Genomic DNA, 17,712 nt, shown 5'->3' on the forward strand with positions numbered 1-17,712 from the left:
TGTGTAGTGTTCTCTTCTTGTGATCTTGCAGAAACCTCTTGAAGTTGGGCGAGCGAGAAGGCAAGTAGCTGGGAACTCTCCAAGAGAAGAGAAGCCAGATCGAGGGACAAACGGAAGACACCGGTTAGTCCATCCATCTCTCTCTTCATTCTTAATTCATAAAGGAAGAATACTAGAATAGCTGTCTCTGTTTGTTGCTAAGGCACTGTCACACCTTAGGTGGATAGGATCGTCCTGCATAGGCATTTTTCCCCACAACACCTAGGAATATGATGATATGTAATGTAATAAAAATGTATTTCCAGTAGACGAATACAGAGATATATTCCCAATATTCAAGGGTTTCTAATGGAATATTGCCCATTGAGTTGATAGACGACAAGCTGCGAATCCAGGTTGACAACCAACTCTCAAATGTCAAGAGCAATGGATTTTGACAACAGTTCGATGATCGCACTGTATTCAACAATGTTGTTAGTTTTACGACCTAAACAGATACCTTGAAGGTCAATCAACTCACCGTTAGGGTCATAAATAGCCTATGCCACGATTATAGGTTTTGGGTACTATGGCAAGCACCATCAGCGAAGTCACAAACATCTGAAAAGTAAGAAAAGCATAGTAAACAGGAAAGTTGTTTGAAAACCAACACAACAAATCACACTGCACAAAAATGAATGACACACTAATGTACATAAGTAACCATGCAAGATGACCTAAGCATATTACTTATTGAGTTAAATCTCGTTTTGGGGCTTATCCAGAGGATTTATTCATAATCAATAAGCTCATAGGCCCCTTCCAGCAAAACGCATTTCACAATGTAGGACCCATGCCACATGGGTTCGAACTTTCTTACCCCTATCTTGTCATTAGCTTGGTCATATAGTAAGACAAAATCACCCTTAGAGAACGCGGGAGGGGAGACCGACTGGTCGAAATGGGACTTGACCCATTTCTTTTGTGCTTCGATAACCAACGCGGCGAGACGACGAGTCTCATCCAATCATTCTAAATATAAGAGGCGTTCCTCCTGAGGTGATGTTTCGGGGAGAATTTCAACAACTAACTTGAGTGAAGGAATCTCTCATTCGACCGACAATGTTGCTTCCAGACCATAACATAGCTGGAATGGTGTGAAACCAGTTGCATCTTTAGTCAAGGTTCGGTAAGCTCGCAGAACCTAAAAGAGCATGAGATGCCAATTGACTTGTACATCCCAATAGTACACTGAAGCATTATAACCAAAACCTTGCTCACGACTTCAACTTGGCCATTGGCCTAAGGGTAATATGGGGTCGAGCCATCGTGGCACAACCACAGTGCGGATGTTAGCTCACCCATCATGTAATCTCTGAAATGGGAGCCATGGTCTGTGACAATGGCTTGAGGTACACTGAACCTGGAAATAACATGGTTGAAAAGAAATTGAGCCACCGTCTTACCGTTTGTAGAGTATGTAGGCATCGCTTCAGCCCATTTAGTGAAATAATCCACAAGGACGATAATATAGCCATGCCCCTCAGCTGAACGAGGGTTACAGGTCATATAATTGATGCCCCATTTGGAAAAAGGACCAACAGTAATGACGGGGTGAAGGTGAGCAGGTGGGGCACGCATATTGCGTTGGTAAATTTGGCGTTCATGGCACTTGTGAACAACAAGGATGCAGTCCTAAAAAATAGACGGTTAGAAATAACTAGCGCGAAGGATTTTTTGAGCGGTAGGGTAGCCAGACATATGACCACCACATGCCCTGGAGTGGCAGTCATTGAGAACTCTTTTAGCTTCCTCGATCATAAGGCATCAACGAACAACTGAATTGACAGCGACATGGTGTAAAGTATCGCCAATAATACGGTAGGGTTGGGAGTGATGCCGAATCCTTCGGCAATCATCCTTAGTCAATGCGGACTAGAATGTGGACGTATGGAGATACACGATGATATCGTTGTACCGTGGATAAAGGGTGCTAATCAGGAGAGAGTCTCATTCGGAAGCTATTCATCTACACCACTAGGGAGAGACTTAGAAGGAAGGGAACAAATCAATTCAGCGAAAATGAGTGACTTCTTAGATTTGGTAGTAGTAAATACCAAATCAAATTCTTGCAGGATCATGATCCATTTAGAATATTTCCCCCTAGAAAATGACAATTTAGAATGTAGGTCATGGGGTTGCATTCAGAAATCACCGTAGTCCTACACAAGAGGATGTAGTGCCGAAAGCATTGAACAACCTAGATGACAGCTAAAGCCAACTTCTCGACATGGGCATAATGTGTTTTAGTGTTGAGGAGATTACGACTAAGGTAGTAGATAACATGTTTGTTGCCTTCATTGTCATCTTGGACCAAGACCATAACAATGGTGCTAGGGGCCACAGTTAGGTAAAGGAAGTAATCTCGATAATAATCTGGGGGATGCAACATAGGAGCATTTATGAGGACGACATTGAGATCATTAATATATTTTTGGGCCACTTCATCCAATACAAAGGTGTTCCTTGTTTTAGCAACCGGGTAACTCCTGTAGCTAGCCCAACATAATTGGGTATAAAATGACAGAGAAAATTTTCCTTTCCTTACAGGCTCTAGAGTTGGTGCAATGAAGATGGAGGGAGTAAATTTACAATAGCCTCGACTTTAAGCGAATCAAGGAAAATACTATCCTTGGAAATGATAAAGCCAAGCAGTTGTCCATATTCTATGTAGAAAACATATTTATGTGGGTTTAATCGAAAGTTATAGTGTCTACAATGCAGAAAAATCTGCCGAAGATGGTCTGGGTGATCTTGGTGCTTACGAGAATGAGCGGTAAGGTCATCCAAGTAGGGTTGGACAATGTTGCGAATATCATGAAACACATAGGACATTGCCCACTGAAACGTAGCTCCAACATTTTTGAGGCCAAAAGGGAGATTTTTGTACGCGAACATACCCCATGGACAGATAAAAGCTATCTTTTCTTGATCGACCAGTGCAATGTTGATCTATTTGTAACCATAAAAGCCGTCCATAAAGGAAATGATCACTCTCCTGGCACATTCATAAATGACTTGATCAATGAAGGGAGTAGGATAGTTATCTTTAGGACAAGCACAATTTAGATGTCGATAATCAATGCAAACGTGGATCGTGCCTTGTTTTTTTGTCACCGAGACAATATTGGACACCCAAACTGTGAGAGGGATGGGATAGATGAACCCATCTTTGAGAAGTTTTTAAACTTCACCTTTGATAGTGGTAGCCTTCCTAGGGTGCATTGGGTGAAGTCGTTGTCGAATGGGCTTCGCGTGAGGATAAGTTGGTATTTTGTGCACTACAATGCTAGGATCAATGCTAGGCATTTCTTCGTAGGACCACACAAACACATCATGAAATTCTTGAAACAGATGAGTATAACACTTGATCTCATCCGGAGCACAAGATACCCTGGTATGGACATGTTCAACGATACCAGGATTGATAGAAATATCAATCGGCAGCGTTTGGGTAATATTACCCAAATATCCTTCCGACCATACTTAATGAGTCATGATTAGTGGCGGAAGCGGGAGGGAAGGAAATGGAGAAGAGGACTCTTCAAAAGTGGTAGATGTGACCGCTAGACAAGGTAGGAACGAGAAGTGATAATGAGTATCGGTCCAAGGTGGTTCCTCGAGAGACATGAATTCCATGATACCTTCATCAGCAAGGAAGGTCTCGACTTAGGGATCAAATGATTCCAAAGTGCCAAGCCATAGGGATTGAGAGTACGTATCGAGAGATGTCTTCGTAACAAAAGGATCAGAGGATGTAGAATTCGAAGTCGAAACAATTTCCACGTAATTGATTTTGACAAGACTAAAAGGCATAACCCCACCCCAGGTATCAATAAGATATATTGAAGGTATGACCCAAGGATCAAATTTGACCGAGACCATGTTGACATAGGCAACATGAGGAGGTGGGAGTTGAAAAATTCCCATTAAGGCAGAATCTTTGAAAATACCTACCCCCACACTCTCGTAGGGAGCACCAGTGTGCTTGACATATGGAACATTGACATCCAAAGAGGAAGAGGCAAAGAAAGCCAGCTGGTCAACAGTGACAATCTTACCTTGATGGGGAAAACGAATCACGCAAAATAGGGAGGAGGCTACAACATGCATAGCATGGGTCAAACTCCGGCTGAGTATATGATTGTAATTGAGATTGGTGTCAACGATATCTACCTCGACTTGCACTGTCTTGCCTTCTAGGGTAATGGCAAGGTTAGGTAAGACACCGAAGGGTCATGAGTCATGCCCATCGAAAGCTTCCAAAGTATTCGAAGATTGGTTCAAAGTAGGGGAACCAATAGCCTTCTAGCATGCAATTGACATGATGCAGGTGGAAGCACCTTCATCGATGACAGTCCCATAGATGGTCTTCCCATTGATGATTACCTGAATGAGAAAGGAAATCTGATGAGGGAGGCACATAACATGGTTCTCTAGATCAAAACATATCAAATTTGAATCGGTGGGATTGATACCCTTGATATTTGACAACAAAGATTTCCGTTGTGATGGGTAGCTTTGGAGCACCTCGAGATCCGACATAGCTGACAATGCTTGAGCCAAATCCTCAACAATATTATAGTGTTGAGCAGCTTGGGCATTAGGACTGTACGAGGATTTCTGTAACACACCTCGAGAGGGTGGTTGTATAACGGAATTAGGGTTAGGGCGCTTGATATGAAGAGGGCCAGAACTTTTGGCAGAAGAAGAAGGGGTGTCTTCATTCTCTTTCCTAGCGGTCAGAGTAAGAGTTTGGTAATCTTTTGATCTAGTATCCATATTAATAGGCGTACTCATTATGAATACTTGAGACCTTGAGGAAGCAGATGATTGAGGTTGGTCTACCATTTGGGTTTGCTGAGATGGAAATGGCTCTTTGAGGATAGCGTGGATCCCTTTGAGCAAATGACTAAATTTGGATCATCGGGGACAATCCTTAGTGTAGTGATCCTCCTCGCAGATGAGGCAGGTATACTTAGGTTTCCGTTGTGAAGATTCACTAGCAGATGATTTGGAAGGACCTTGTTTTGGGGCATCAGCTTTACGCTTGGCTTTTCCTTTCTTCTTACCTTTCTAGGATTTTTTCGCTATGGTAGATCAGATAGCATGGACCTCTGAGGTTTTACTAGGGCCAGGTGGATTCTAGGAAGAAATATTGGGAACAACATTTGAGACAGACTTCTGTTTGGAAGAATATTTAGCAGGGGTTTGGGATACTGAACCAATAACTCCAACGACAGGAGGTACATCTTGGGACTTTGATGCCGTGGGATCAGATGATGGTCGTGGAGCATTCGGTAATAACTCATACAAAGTGCCAGACTGAGAGTAAACTAGATTTAAGTACTGGGCACGAGAAATGGCTTTCTCTTTAGTAACACATCCACCCATAGTTATATCGCAAGCAATTGAGGCCACAAATGATTTAGTGAGCCATTCAGTGAGAAACTGATAATAAATTTCAAATTTTATCAGGTGGCATCTATGTCTCCATTCATGGATGTGATTAGAGATGTGTGTTGCAGTATCTTTTTTAAGCAATGTGAGAAAATAGGTTCTAGTTTCGTAGTGAACCGACAACTAAAAATGCGTGAGGAAAACCATGGCTAAAGAGTTAATTTCATGGTAAGTACTTCGAGGAAGCTTGATGTACCACTTGACTGCAGCGCCTGTGAGGGTTCATTGGAAAAGATGGAGATGAATGGAATCTCATTAACATAAGCATTTGAAGAGCATCAGAGGTGATATGTCATCACGTGGGCTTGAGGATCTTCTTTTTCTTTCACATCAAATTTTGGACAGTTGCTTGGTATCTTGGATGGCATCGAAGGCTAGTATGGTGAATGAAGGAGTGGATCATTCATAAGGTGAGACAAATCTGGCAACTCGAGTGGGGACAAGAATGAAAATTGAGTATTAAAAGGCATAGGAGTTCGGTAAGTGGGTCCGAGCAAAGGAGGCCATCCCTGCTGGTAAGGACTTTGGCCCCACAGTGGGGTATTGGGGCCATACGACATTTGATCCTACCCCCATTGCAGGTTACCTTAACCATAGGGAGGATTTTGACCTTGAATACCTTGGAATTGTCTAGCCATAGGTTGCTGGTAAGAAACGTATGAGTTAAAAGCCTGTTGAGCCTGTTGACCTTGAACATATGGATATTGGACCTGTTGTCCTTGAACATACAGGTGGTGAACCTGTTGTCCCTGAAAAATATGATTTTGGACCTGGTGTCCTTGGGCATAAGGTTGATACACTTATTTCCCTTAGACATAGGGATTCTGTACCTGCTACCCATGACCAAAAGGATTTTGAACTTGTTGGCCTAGGGAATTAGGTTTTTACACCTGCTGCCCTTGGCTAGAAGCATTCTAAACCTGTTAACCTAGGACATTAGGATTTTGGGCCTGCTGCTGTAGGGCTTGACCCAGGCCTTGCCCTTTGAAGGGTTGACCCTGTTGATATGTATACAAGGTTTGCTACTACTCGGCTTGGTTTTGTTGTTGCAAGGGTTGACCTTGTGGCTCTAAAATTTTTCCCTAGGGCTATAGAGGTTGGCCTTGTGAGGGCATGGGCTGGGAGGTTTGCAAAGCATATTGTATCTACTGTTGCACAGTCTGCTGCAACTGTTGCAAGGGTTGGCTTTGAAGTTGTTACAATTGACTTTGCTGCAGGATCATTTTACCTTGCTATTGTGCAGATAGCCCTTCCTGTAGCAAAGGTTTCCATTGCGGTAGCAAAGATTGTCCTTGTTGTTGTATAGGTTGTCCTTACTATTGCAAGGGTACTTAAACAATGGTTGGAAAATTTCTGAACTGAATCTGGCCATAGCTGTTATAGAGATTTTTGGGCACTGCAACCCCAATCATAAATGTCCATAAACCAAGGGCTCCTAAGTCCCTAAAGGTGTTGTTACAACCCCTAAAAGAATAAGGTCAACTGATTACAGCATCTCCTAGAAGTTCTCCATGAAAAACTACTCAGAACTGGTCAAAACTGGACCATTTCAACTACTCCATGGTCAAAGTGCGTTGCATCCCACCTACCTACACACAGTAGGTGCGATGCATGTTGAAAAGCCTTTCTATTGGATGTGATGGGTGAGAGTGGACAAATGGCAGGGTCAATCTGCAAGGTGGAGGATCATGGAATCTTCCAGAAACTTCTCCTGTGACACTTGCCTCTCTGCATTCGCCCAGGGATGAGTAAGAGATCATCAATATCCAAGTGGAATCAAGAACTATCAGAGAGAGGACACTAATCAAATCCCAAAAGCTGACTCACCCCCCTTGCAAACATCTATATATGGATCCCCCATCCCAGAAGGATCATCCTCCTTCTTCACCTCATGAAAATCTTAGATCACCCAACACTATGATATTGCACCAAGAAACCAACAACACTTCCTTACAAGATACAAAATTCTAGCCTCTGGATCTCTGGGACGAGGGATCCATATATAGATGTTTGCAAGGGGGGTGAGTCAGCTTTTGATATTTGATTAGTGTCCTCTCTCTGATAGTTCTTGATTCCACTTGGAGATTGATGATCTCTTACTCATCCCTGGGCGAATGCAGAGAGGCAAGTGTCACAAGAGAAGTTTTTGGAAGATTCCATGATCCTCCACCTTATGGATTGACCCTGCCATTTGTCCACTTTCGCCCATCGCAGCCCATAGAAGGGATTTTCAACATGCATCACACCCACTGTGTGTAGACAGGTGGGATGCAATGCACTTTGACCATGCGGCAGTTGAAATGGTCAAGTTTTGACCAGTTCTGAGTAGTTTTTCATGGAGAACTTCTGGGAGATGTTGTAATCAGTTGACCTTGTTCTTTTAGGGGTTGGAACAACACCTTTAGGGAATTAGGAGCCTTTTGGTTTATGGACATTTATGATTGGGGTTGCAGTGCCCAAAAATGTCTATAACAGTTGCCCCCTAAAGCAAGAGGTCGTTAATCTTTTGATGTCGGGTGAAATGCTTTATCATGAGGATCCAAAGTTTTTTCGAGCTGGAAGGCGAGTAATAAGATACAATACAATACATTATCTTCATAATATTTTCATGATCTAGCTGAGGCGGGCATTCCCATGATCAACTTTATAAATTCATTTTCATGTACATGAGACAGACAATCGTCTGAGTGTAGACTGACAATTCTGGTAGAGCCATCATCCCTTAGATTGGATGATTATCTGTGTAGCAATGATGTACATTTGATGTATTTATTTTCCTGAATATATATCGCAGCCTGGATGGATGAAACTAGATCCGGGGTCTTCAATCTCATTCGATCTTCACTCAAAGTACAAGTTGATCCATGGGAGAGATGTTTTGGAGTCGAACATGGAAAGAAATCGCCTGATTACCAGCCAGTGATGTAAGCTATTAACAGGCGCGAGAAGAATCATCGATAATGATGATGACCCTCAAGGTACTACAGTACAATTCACGTGGTGTGAATAAGCGACTTGGCGTTGAACACCACGCAAAATATTTCGGTCAAAGGCTATTGATGTAAACCTATCGCCGGAAGTGAGAAACTTTCCATTGAGGCATGCAAGCTTCAAAGTACTGAAAGGGTTATTCCTAGATCGACTTCTTGGATAATGAGCTGATGTCGACAAGAAGCGATCTGTCATAGGAGGGCCTTAGTGAATCCCACATCAATGACATGGAATCGAGCAAATGATTTTAATGGAGGTGAAAACGATCTGGTGATATAAGGTTCAGGGTGGCCGTCATGAGAGAATGGAGCGTAAATGTATTGCAGTGGGTGAGACACAGGTGAATTCTCTGAGCGACTTCTCTTGAACATATCGGTGACACTGACATGATGGATCGATAGCATTAACCCCAAATATGGATAGTGTGACAGAACCATGGTGATGTGACCAGTGAATGGAATAACCCAACCCGACTCAGATGTGGAGTGAAAGTGTCATGTTCAAGAGAAACTTGCTACCAATAAAGTTTTCTTCCCAATTTTCCCCAGTCATTGCTGACCAGTACCTCTTTATTTTTGTCAAGCTTGAGGAGGATAACATATGCTTGTTCTATAATTTACCCTTCGGGCAAACCCATCGCTATGTTTTAACGAGCCTAGCGATAGTGAAACTCGTTCTTGTTTGTTATGGACAAGTTTGTCGCTATTTGGTTTTAATGAGTTTAACGACAAAGGTAACTCGGTCCTTTTCAATTTTAGAGAGTCTGAAAAGGGACGTAACGAAAACTCCAAAAATCCTTTTTCGTCACATGATCCCTTGAGTCCGAAAAAGTATAAAACGATACAAAAGGGATGAATTTTCGGTACTTTTAACGAGCCGAACAAAAGAAGTGCTCGATATTTTTGTGTAATAATCCCTCAAGTCCAAAAAAGATTAAAATCTAAAGGAGGGATAGCACTTCCAGTCACTTTAACGAGCTGGAGAGGCCAATGGCTCGGTAATATTTTCATATTTTACGAGTCAGTTGAAAAGAGCTTAAAGGAGACTCATTTTTTTAGGAACGAGTGATAGATTCGGGTAGCAGCTGATTCCAGGTAAGGTTTGGAATTTTCCAATCACGACAGTGTCACAAGGATGTCTAACAGGATCACTCTTCGCAGTTGTTCCTCAAAAAGGGTAAACAATCAAATGGGGGTGAATGATCAGCCAATATAGAGTGGAGGTGATGATGAAAACATAACCAAGGTTTCAAAGGCTGATGGAAAAACATTCACAATGGTTATTTACTGGAAATTGGTTCATTTTTTAATGAGCTTAAACTCTGGAGGAACATTTGCCCATTGCTTATGTTTATTTTTTAACGAGCTTGAATTCCACGTTAAAACTGCTCGATATAGTGGTCATTGATTTTTCTTGATTTTACCATTAATAACTTTGTTCCTTCAAAGGTTGTACTGCCTGCTCAATTGCTTCATCAAACTAGTTAGAAATGAACAATATATTTTTGAAAAATGAGTCAAAATACTAATATTTTACTTGAATTACGTGAAAAGTAATTTAAAAGTGGTTTTTTACCTCTCATTTTACCATTTCATTTGAACTTTGGTTTGTTCGAGCTTTGGAGGTGCTTTCCCCCTTTCTTTTCACTAGCTGATTCTGGGAGATTCTATGGACGATTCTTGGTGCCGTCTGGACCAGGTAGGATCTAAACCTAAGCTCTTCAATTTCATTCTTTCCTTTCTGAATTCTGAGCATGTTTTCTGGTTTTTTTGAGCCTCTGGGGTTTGAAAAACTCGCCCTGGCTCCATCGCACCCTTTCTATATCGAAAGGTGCGTTGCCTGTTGGCCTGACCATTGGTCAGTTAGCATGAAACACACCCAAAACACTGCTGGGGGTGCGATGGGCGCAACGAGGGAAATTTGTGCACAGTTTTCCATGGAAATTTTTTCCTGTTTTTCACCAAATAAGGATCTTACTCTTATCTTGTTTGTTTTCAGAGATTCATCGGATCAAAATGCATGTTACATGGTGAGAATGTGAGCATGAAGAAGAGGACATGCTTGCTTTACATGATCCGGTTACAGTAAATGCACTGCGGAATTGTGGCCTGTTCATGTTTTTCCGCATCTCTAGCATGAGGCAACAAATCAACTTGATGCAATATTTGCTCGATGCCTAGGATCCTACCAGCCAAGTGTTCCAGAGTAGGGGCAAATATATCCCCTTGACTGTCGTGGACATCTATTTTTTGACCGGCTTATCGAGGCGGGGTGCCCCTATCTCATTATCAGGTTCGGCCCGTGTTTGTGAATCTGTGAGAGATTACATTCACAGGTATTGCAGAGAGGGATCTCAGCCGAGTAACGACAACATCATCAATATACAAGATGTCACTGATAGGCCCTTGAGGACCATTCTGTTCACCTTTGCTAGAATGGCTGGTAGTGCGGCTCTTCATGTGGCCAACCAGTCTTACATACAGTATGCCTTAGAATGCCTTGAGCCAAAGGTGTTCAACTGGTGTGATGCAATACTCTTTGTGATGAAAGAAAAATTGACCAAGGTGAAAAACAGAAGATTGAAGAACTTTGGATATGGTTCTATTTTGACCGCTTTTGCCTTGGAAAAGATCACATTGATGCAGCCGCAGTATATTTCACTTGGTTTACCTCCACCGACTGAGCCACGGATGCAGAGATGGGTCGACCATATGTCCAGACATGCTCATCAGTCTCAGGTTTCCTTTTCTGATACCTTCTTTGGGTGATTCGATCGTCAGGATATGGTTTTTTTCGAGTATCCATATGCTGGTATGGATTTCCAGGGTGACCCGGAGTTGGTACTGCCAGCTGGTGAGAAGTGGGGCATCATTGGTAAATTTTTGACAATATTTTTGTTTATTGTTTCTCTTTATAATGTCCTTGTGCTTTCTTCTATCAGGACTAATCAAAACTCATGTGCTCATGCAGATGTTGGACCAGTTCGACCAGTAGTACGCCTGAGAGTGCCAGCTGCCGCTCCAACAGGAGAGGCTGTGGGAAGGGGTATCCTTCGCGACCTCGATGTGACCGAGACTCTTTCAGTATTATAGGATCAAGGTCAAGGGCCTCACTCTTGGTATTTTAGATGTGAGGACTGACGAGCTGCCTTTGAGGTTGCAACGGCATACTACTGTTGTGCCGAGTCGATGGACTAGGCTCCTATGCATGATTGCACAGGCGGTGACTTGTTATCACCAGCATCATTAGACTAGGATGCCCCCTAGAATTTTGAGTTTTGGGTCATTTGACCAATTTTGTCTTGGTTACTGAACATTATGTGTAAACCATAAATAGTTACATATATATTTTTGATTTTCAGAGTTTTATTTTGGTTAAGTAACATGATCCTGATGCAAATGTTGATGAAACGCTTCTTTTTATAAATGTTGCAAATGTCTATCTAACACATAATTTTCCAATGAGTCTGTTAATGTGTTTAAGTTTCTGGAAATATGCTGATATTGAATAAAATAAAATTTCCTTTCCAAAATCTTGACCCTTAGGAACATGCGATAGATAGCTGGATTTCGGACGGAGTAGATACCATTGAGTTGTAGTATGATGAGCTGTGAGTCTAGCCTGACGACAAGTCGGCGTATGCCATGGGTGATGGCATCAGAGAGAAGTTCTATCAACGTGCTATATTCAGCGATGTTATTTGTTTACCGACCAATACATACCGCTTGAAACTTACTAACTCGCCGCTTGGATAAAAAATGGCCCCGGTCGCAGAAGATAGGTTCCGCGAACTACGACTCGCTCCGTCGGCATATCCAACAAAATATTCCAATAGGTTTGACATGTACAACAAATGTAAAAAGTGGATTACTTGACCAAAATGATTACCCTTAGTGAAAACAAAAATGTAACAAAAGCATATGGGTTACTACACTGCATCATGCATAGTAACGCTTAAGGTACAACCCGTTACGAGGTTGCGCCAGTGGAATCCTGTCACAATCCATTAACTCGTAGGCTCCTTTTGCTAATACACGTTTAACAATATAGGGGCCCATCCATAAAGACTTGAATTTACCTGCTCCTAGTTTATCAGATTCTTGGTCGTAAAGTAAGACCAAGTCACCTTCTGAGAAAACACGGGGTTTGACATTCTTGTCGAACTGTGCCTTGACTCATTTCTTATGGGTTTTGTTAGCCAAAGTAGCATCACGACGGGTTTCATCCAATTATATTAGTTCCAAGAAACGAGCATCCTCTTCTGAAGTTCCAGGGAGAAGGTCGACTGCGAGTTTGAGGGACGAGATTTCACATTGAACTGGTAAGATTACTTCTAGGCCATACACCAGATGGAAGGGTGTAAACCCGTTTGCATTCCTTATCGATATTCAGTATGCCCACAAGGCCGAGTACAGGATCAGGTGCCAACTCCTTTTGTGGACTCCAATCATCCTTTGCAGCATCCGCTTCAGGACCTTGTTGATTGCTTCAACTTGTCTGTTGGCCTGCGGGTAATATGGAGTAGAGCTGTCGTGGGACAACCCTAATTTGGCAGCCAATTCAACCATCATGTGATTGCGAAAATGTGATCCATGATTCTTGACTATAGCCTGTGGAACGCCAAATCTGGCGACTACATGATTGAAAATGAAAAGGGCAGCTGTTTCACTAGTGTTATATAATGTAGGCATCGCCTCGGCCCATTTGGTAAAATAGTCTACTGCGACTATGATATACCCATGCCCCCCAGTCGAGGTGGGGTTACATGTCATGAAATCAATGCACCATTTGGCGAATGGCCCAACAACAACTATTGGCTGCAGAGGTGCGGGTGGTCTTCTGGTTTTGCTATCGAAAATTTGGCATGCATGGCAACTTTTGACTGCAGTTATGCAATCTTTGAACATTGTTGGCCAGAAGTGTCCTGCTCGTAAAATTTTTTGCACCGTAGCGTAACCAGATTGATGCCCCCCACACGCGCATGAATGGAAATTGTTCAAGACTTTTTCGGCCTCCTTAGAACTATATCGACACCACGACGGTAAAGCGTATCACCGACGATCATGTAGTCTTTTGATTGGTATCGAATATGTTTTTGTTCTGAGCGGGAGGTATTAGGCCTATATTTTTGGGTTTGGAGATAGATGATTATATCTCCATACCATGGATTGCTTGAAGATATCAGAAATAAAGATTCATCCACGATTGTTTCTTCTGATGTTTCATTGTTGGACAACGATGGGAGATCGCATAGTAATTTTGCGAAAACTAGGGATTTCTTTGACTTGGATTTTACAAATTCCAGATCAAACTCTTGAAGAATTGCTATCCATTTTGAATATTTTCCCCCCAGCAACTGTCGCAACAATATATAAGTCATGGGGTTGCAATCAGATAGAACGATAGTTTTTCGAAAGAGGATATAGTGTCGAAATCTCTGTATCGCTTGAACAACTTCGAGTGCTATCTTTTCAACATAGGAATACTTGCTTTCTGTATCATTTAAGTTCCTACTTAAATAATATATAGGATGTTCAATTTCGTTGTCTTCTTGAACTAAAACCATTGCGATGGTTGTATCCGCTGCAGCCAGATACAGGTTGAAGTCTTTTTGATAATCAGGAGCATACATTAATGATGCTTTCATTAGGGATTCTTTTAAAGCATCAAAGGAAGCTTGCACAACCTGATCCCAGACGAAGGGTACTTCCTTTTTCAATAGACGCATATAACCTTTAGCAAGTTCGGCGTAATTTGGAATGAACCTCCTCAAAAAGTTTGCTTTCCCTTGGAGTTTATGAATCTGAAGAAAATTTGAAGGTGGAGGCAAATTTATGATTGCCTAAACCTTACATGGGTCGAGACGAATCCCGTCCTTCGAGACTACAAAGCCAAGTAAATGACTAGAACTGACACAGAACACACATTTGTGTGGATTGAGTCGTATCTTGTAGTGTCAGAAACATGGAAATATTGCTCTCAAATGTTGTGGATGATCGGTCCGCTTTCGCGAATGAGCCGGAAGGTCGTCGAGATATGGTTGAACGATGTTTTTGATGTCATGGAAGGCATAATTCATTGCCCTCTGAAACGTTGCCCCTGCATTCTTTAAACCATAGGGTAATTTGAGATAAGAAAATGTGCCCAACGGACAAATAAATGCAGTCTTTGACTGGTCCTGTGGGTGGATATTTATTTGATTATACCCGGAGAATCCATCCATAAATGAAAAGATTTCACATCTGGCGCATTCATCAATTATGTTGTCAATAAAGGGTGTAGGGTAGTTGTCTTTTGGACAAGCTTGATTTACATCCCTATAATCGATGCACACTCTAATCTTTCCTTGTTTTTTCATCACAGGAACAATGTTCGATACCCAATCGGTTAGAGGAACCAGGTAAATGAAACCAACATGGAGAAGCTTTTCAACTTCTGCCTTGATGGCAGCGGATTTCTTGGGGTGCACCTACTGTAGCCGTTGTCGTATTGGTTTGACATCTGGATACATCTTGATTTTGTGTTCAACTATACTCGAGTCAATGCCTGGCATTTCATCATATGACCAAGCAAAGACATCTCTGAATTCGCGAAAAAGAGCGTTATATATTTCCAGTTCTGATGGAGAACAACATTTGCCAACATAAATATTCTCTACAACATCCGTTTTGGTCGAGATATTTATGGTGATAGTCTCTTCAATATTGGACAAGTTTCACTCGGAATCCATCGTGTTTACAGTATTTGATAGGAAATAAAAAACTAAAGGATGGTGAAGGTCATCAGGAGTATCTTCTTGACAATCCGGAAGATGGGAACGATGGTGGTAATCTTCCCATGGTGCCCCTTCAATTACCATTGACTGAACAATTCCTTCATCGGTGTAATGCACTTGCGACCAAGGATCTGAAGGGGTGCCATATTCTTTAGACCTATCTATCCAAACGCCTGATGAGCATTGATTTGGGTCTGCCTCCCATGCCAAAAACATTGATTGCTACAATATTTCTATTGGGCTTGGAGGCAATACCTACGGATGATCCATTTTAATATCATTTTCTGAGATCTTTTGAATCGAAGATATCATATTGCAGGTTCCTACCGTCACCACTTCCGCCAGATTGATTGGAGGCGGGAGGGAAAACGTCCCCATTAATATAGGGTCTTTTAGTAGGCCTGCTCCAATATTTTGAAGCATATGGGGGCTTCCATGGATCATCAGAATGCTTCCCGTAACTTGGGAACTATTGGGGAGAAATGTTTGTTGGTCGAAGATTGTAATTCCTCCTTGAAAAGGAAATGCAATCTTCCTAAAGTAGGTCGACACAACTGCAGCCATAGCATATATCCATGGTCTTCCTAGTAGGATGTTATAATCGAGGTTTCCGTCGATTACTTTGACATCTATCTCTACTGTTTTCCCCCCTAGTTCAACTTGCAAGTTATTTAGAATACCATATGGGGTATACGTGTGTCCGTCAAATGCTTTTAATGTTGTCGAAGATCGTGACAAGGTTGGAGATCCTAAAGTTTTCCAGCAACTCATCGACATAATACATGTAGATGCCCCCTCATCAATAATTGTTCAATAAACAGTTTTGTTGAGGGCTTTTACTTGAATGAGGAAAGCTAGTTGAGCTAGTAACTGAGGATCATATCTTTTGTGATTAAAGGACACAAGATTAGAATCCTTTGGGTCTATCCCACCTATAGCTGATAATAAAGCCTACTTTTGGGATGGGCAATTTTGCAGTACCTCAAGTGTCGACATAGCGGATGGCGATTGGGCCAGATCTTCCATTATGTTATAATGCTGTGCTACTCTGGCACGAGGATTAAATGTCAACTTGTGTACTACTTCCTTTGGTGGTTTTATTGTTAGCTCTGGAATGATGGGCGGCGCAACTTCTGTCGAAGTTGTTGTCGAACTACTAGGTTGATCTTTATCCTTGTTGTTCGACAGCTGTGGATTCCCGTAATATTTATTCCTTGTCGATATCAAAGCATCATTTTGTTGTTTCGAAACCAACAACATCAGTACTTGAGATAGGGAAGCATTTTCACTAGCAACCATATTTGTTCCTGGATTTGGAAATAGATCAATCAATACCGCTGAGGTTTTTGAATTCTTGAAGAATCTTTTAAGCTTAGCTTTATGTAGACAATCTCTTTTCCAATGATCCTCATCACATATTAAGCATGGATTTTTTGGTTTCCTATCTCCAGGAGGATTTGCAGAAGAATTTTCAAGTGATGATTCCTCCTGTTTCTTCTTCTTCCCTTTGTTTTTCTTCTTGCCTCCTGGTTGCTTGGTTTCTTTGCCTTTATCAGTCGAGATGACATTTACTTCCGAGGCGAGAAGTTCTTCTTTTGCATTTTGACTGGAAATATTACAAGCCTTTTTAGATGTAGCCTTTGTCGATTTTGTGTCTGTCGTACCAATCACGCCATCGCCAACGTGAGATTCATTGTTTGATTTAGGAGGAGGAGGGACGAAAAATTCCGGTCTGGGAGCGTCAGGGATTTTATCGTAGAGCGTGCCAGACTGGGTATAAATCAAGTCTAAATATTGCGCACGAGCAATAACTTGCTCTTCAGTGACGACTCCTCCTTTTTCCACATCTTCTGTAATGGAAGGTAATAATGACTTAATAAACCATTCAGCTAAAAGCTGATCAGGAACATACATTTTTACCATTCTACGACGACGTCGCCACTCATGAATATGATCAGATATGTGAGTGGCCATTGTTTGTTTGAAATTGGTAAGAAGTTCTGTCCCCATTTTGTACTTTATTGGTAACTGAAAATGGGTTAAAACGGTTGTGGCCAGGGTACTGAAGTTTTCAAACGAAGCTCTGGGTAATTCGATATACCATTTTGCTACCAGACCAGTTAACGTCCTTTGAAAAAGGTAAAGCCTAATCGAATCATCGTTTAGGGTGTTTGATGAACACCATAGATGAAATGTCATCACATGATTCGATGGGTCTTCACCCGGATTTGCATTAAATTTAGGAATATCTGACGGAAGTTTATGCGGAATCGCTGGCCACCAAGGGGCATAAGCAATTGGATCGTTCGTTAACCTATTTAGATCTGGTAACTCCAAAGTTGCCACGAAGGGTAGCTATTGATTCAGGTTTGGCAAAGCATACCCAGGATAAGATGGGATTGCCTGAGCAGTTGGTCTTTGCATACCAACATAATTCATTTGATGCT

Source organism: Pinus tabuliformis, chromosome 2_2 (assembly GCF_031772625.1).
Source record: "Pinus tabuliformis cultivar Carrire ecotype Pingquan chromosome 2_2, CPIR1, whole genome shotgun sequence".
NCBI lineage: Eukaryota > Viridiplantae > Streptophyta > Pinopsida > Pinales > Pinaceae > Pinus > Pinus tabuliformis.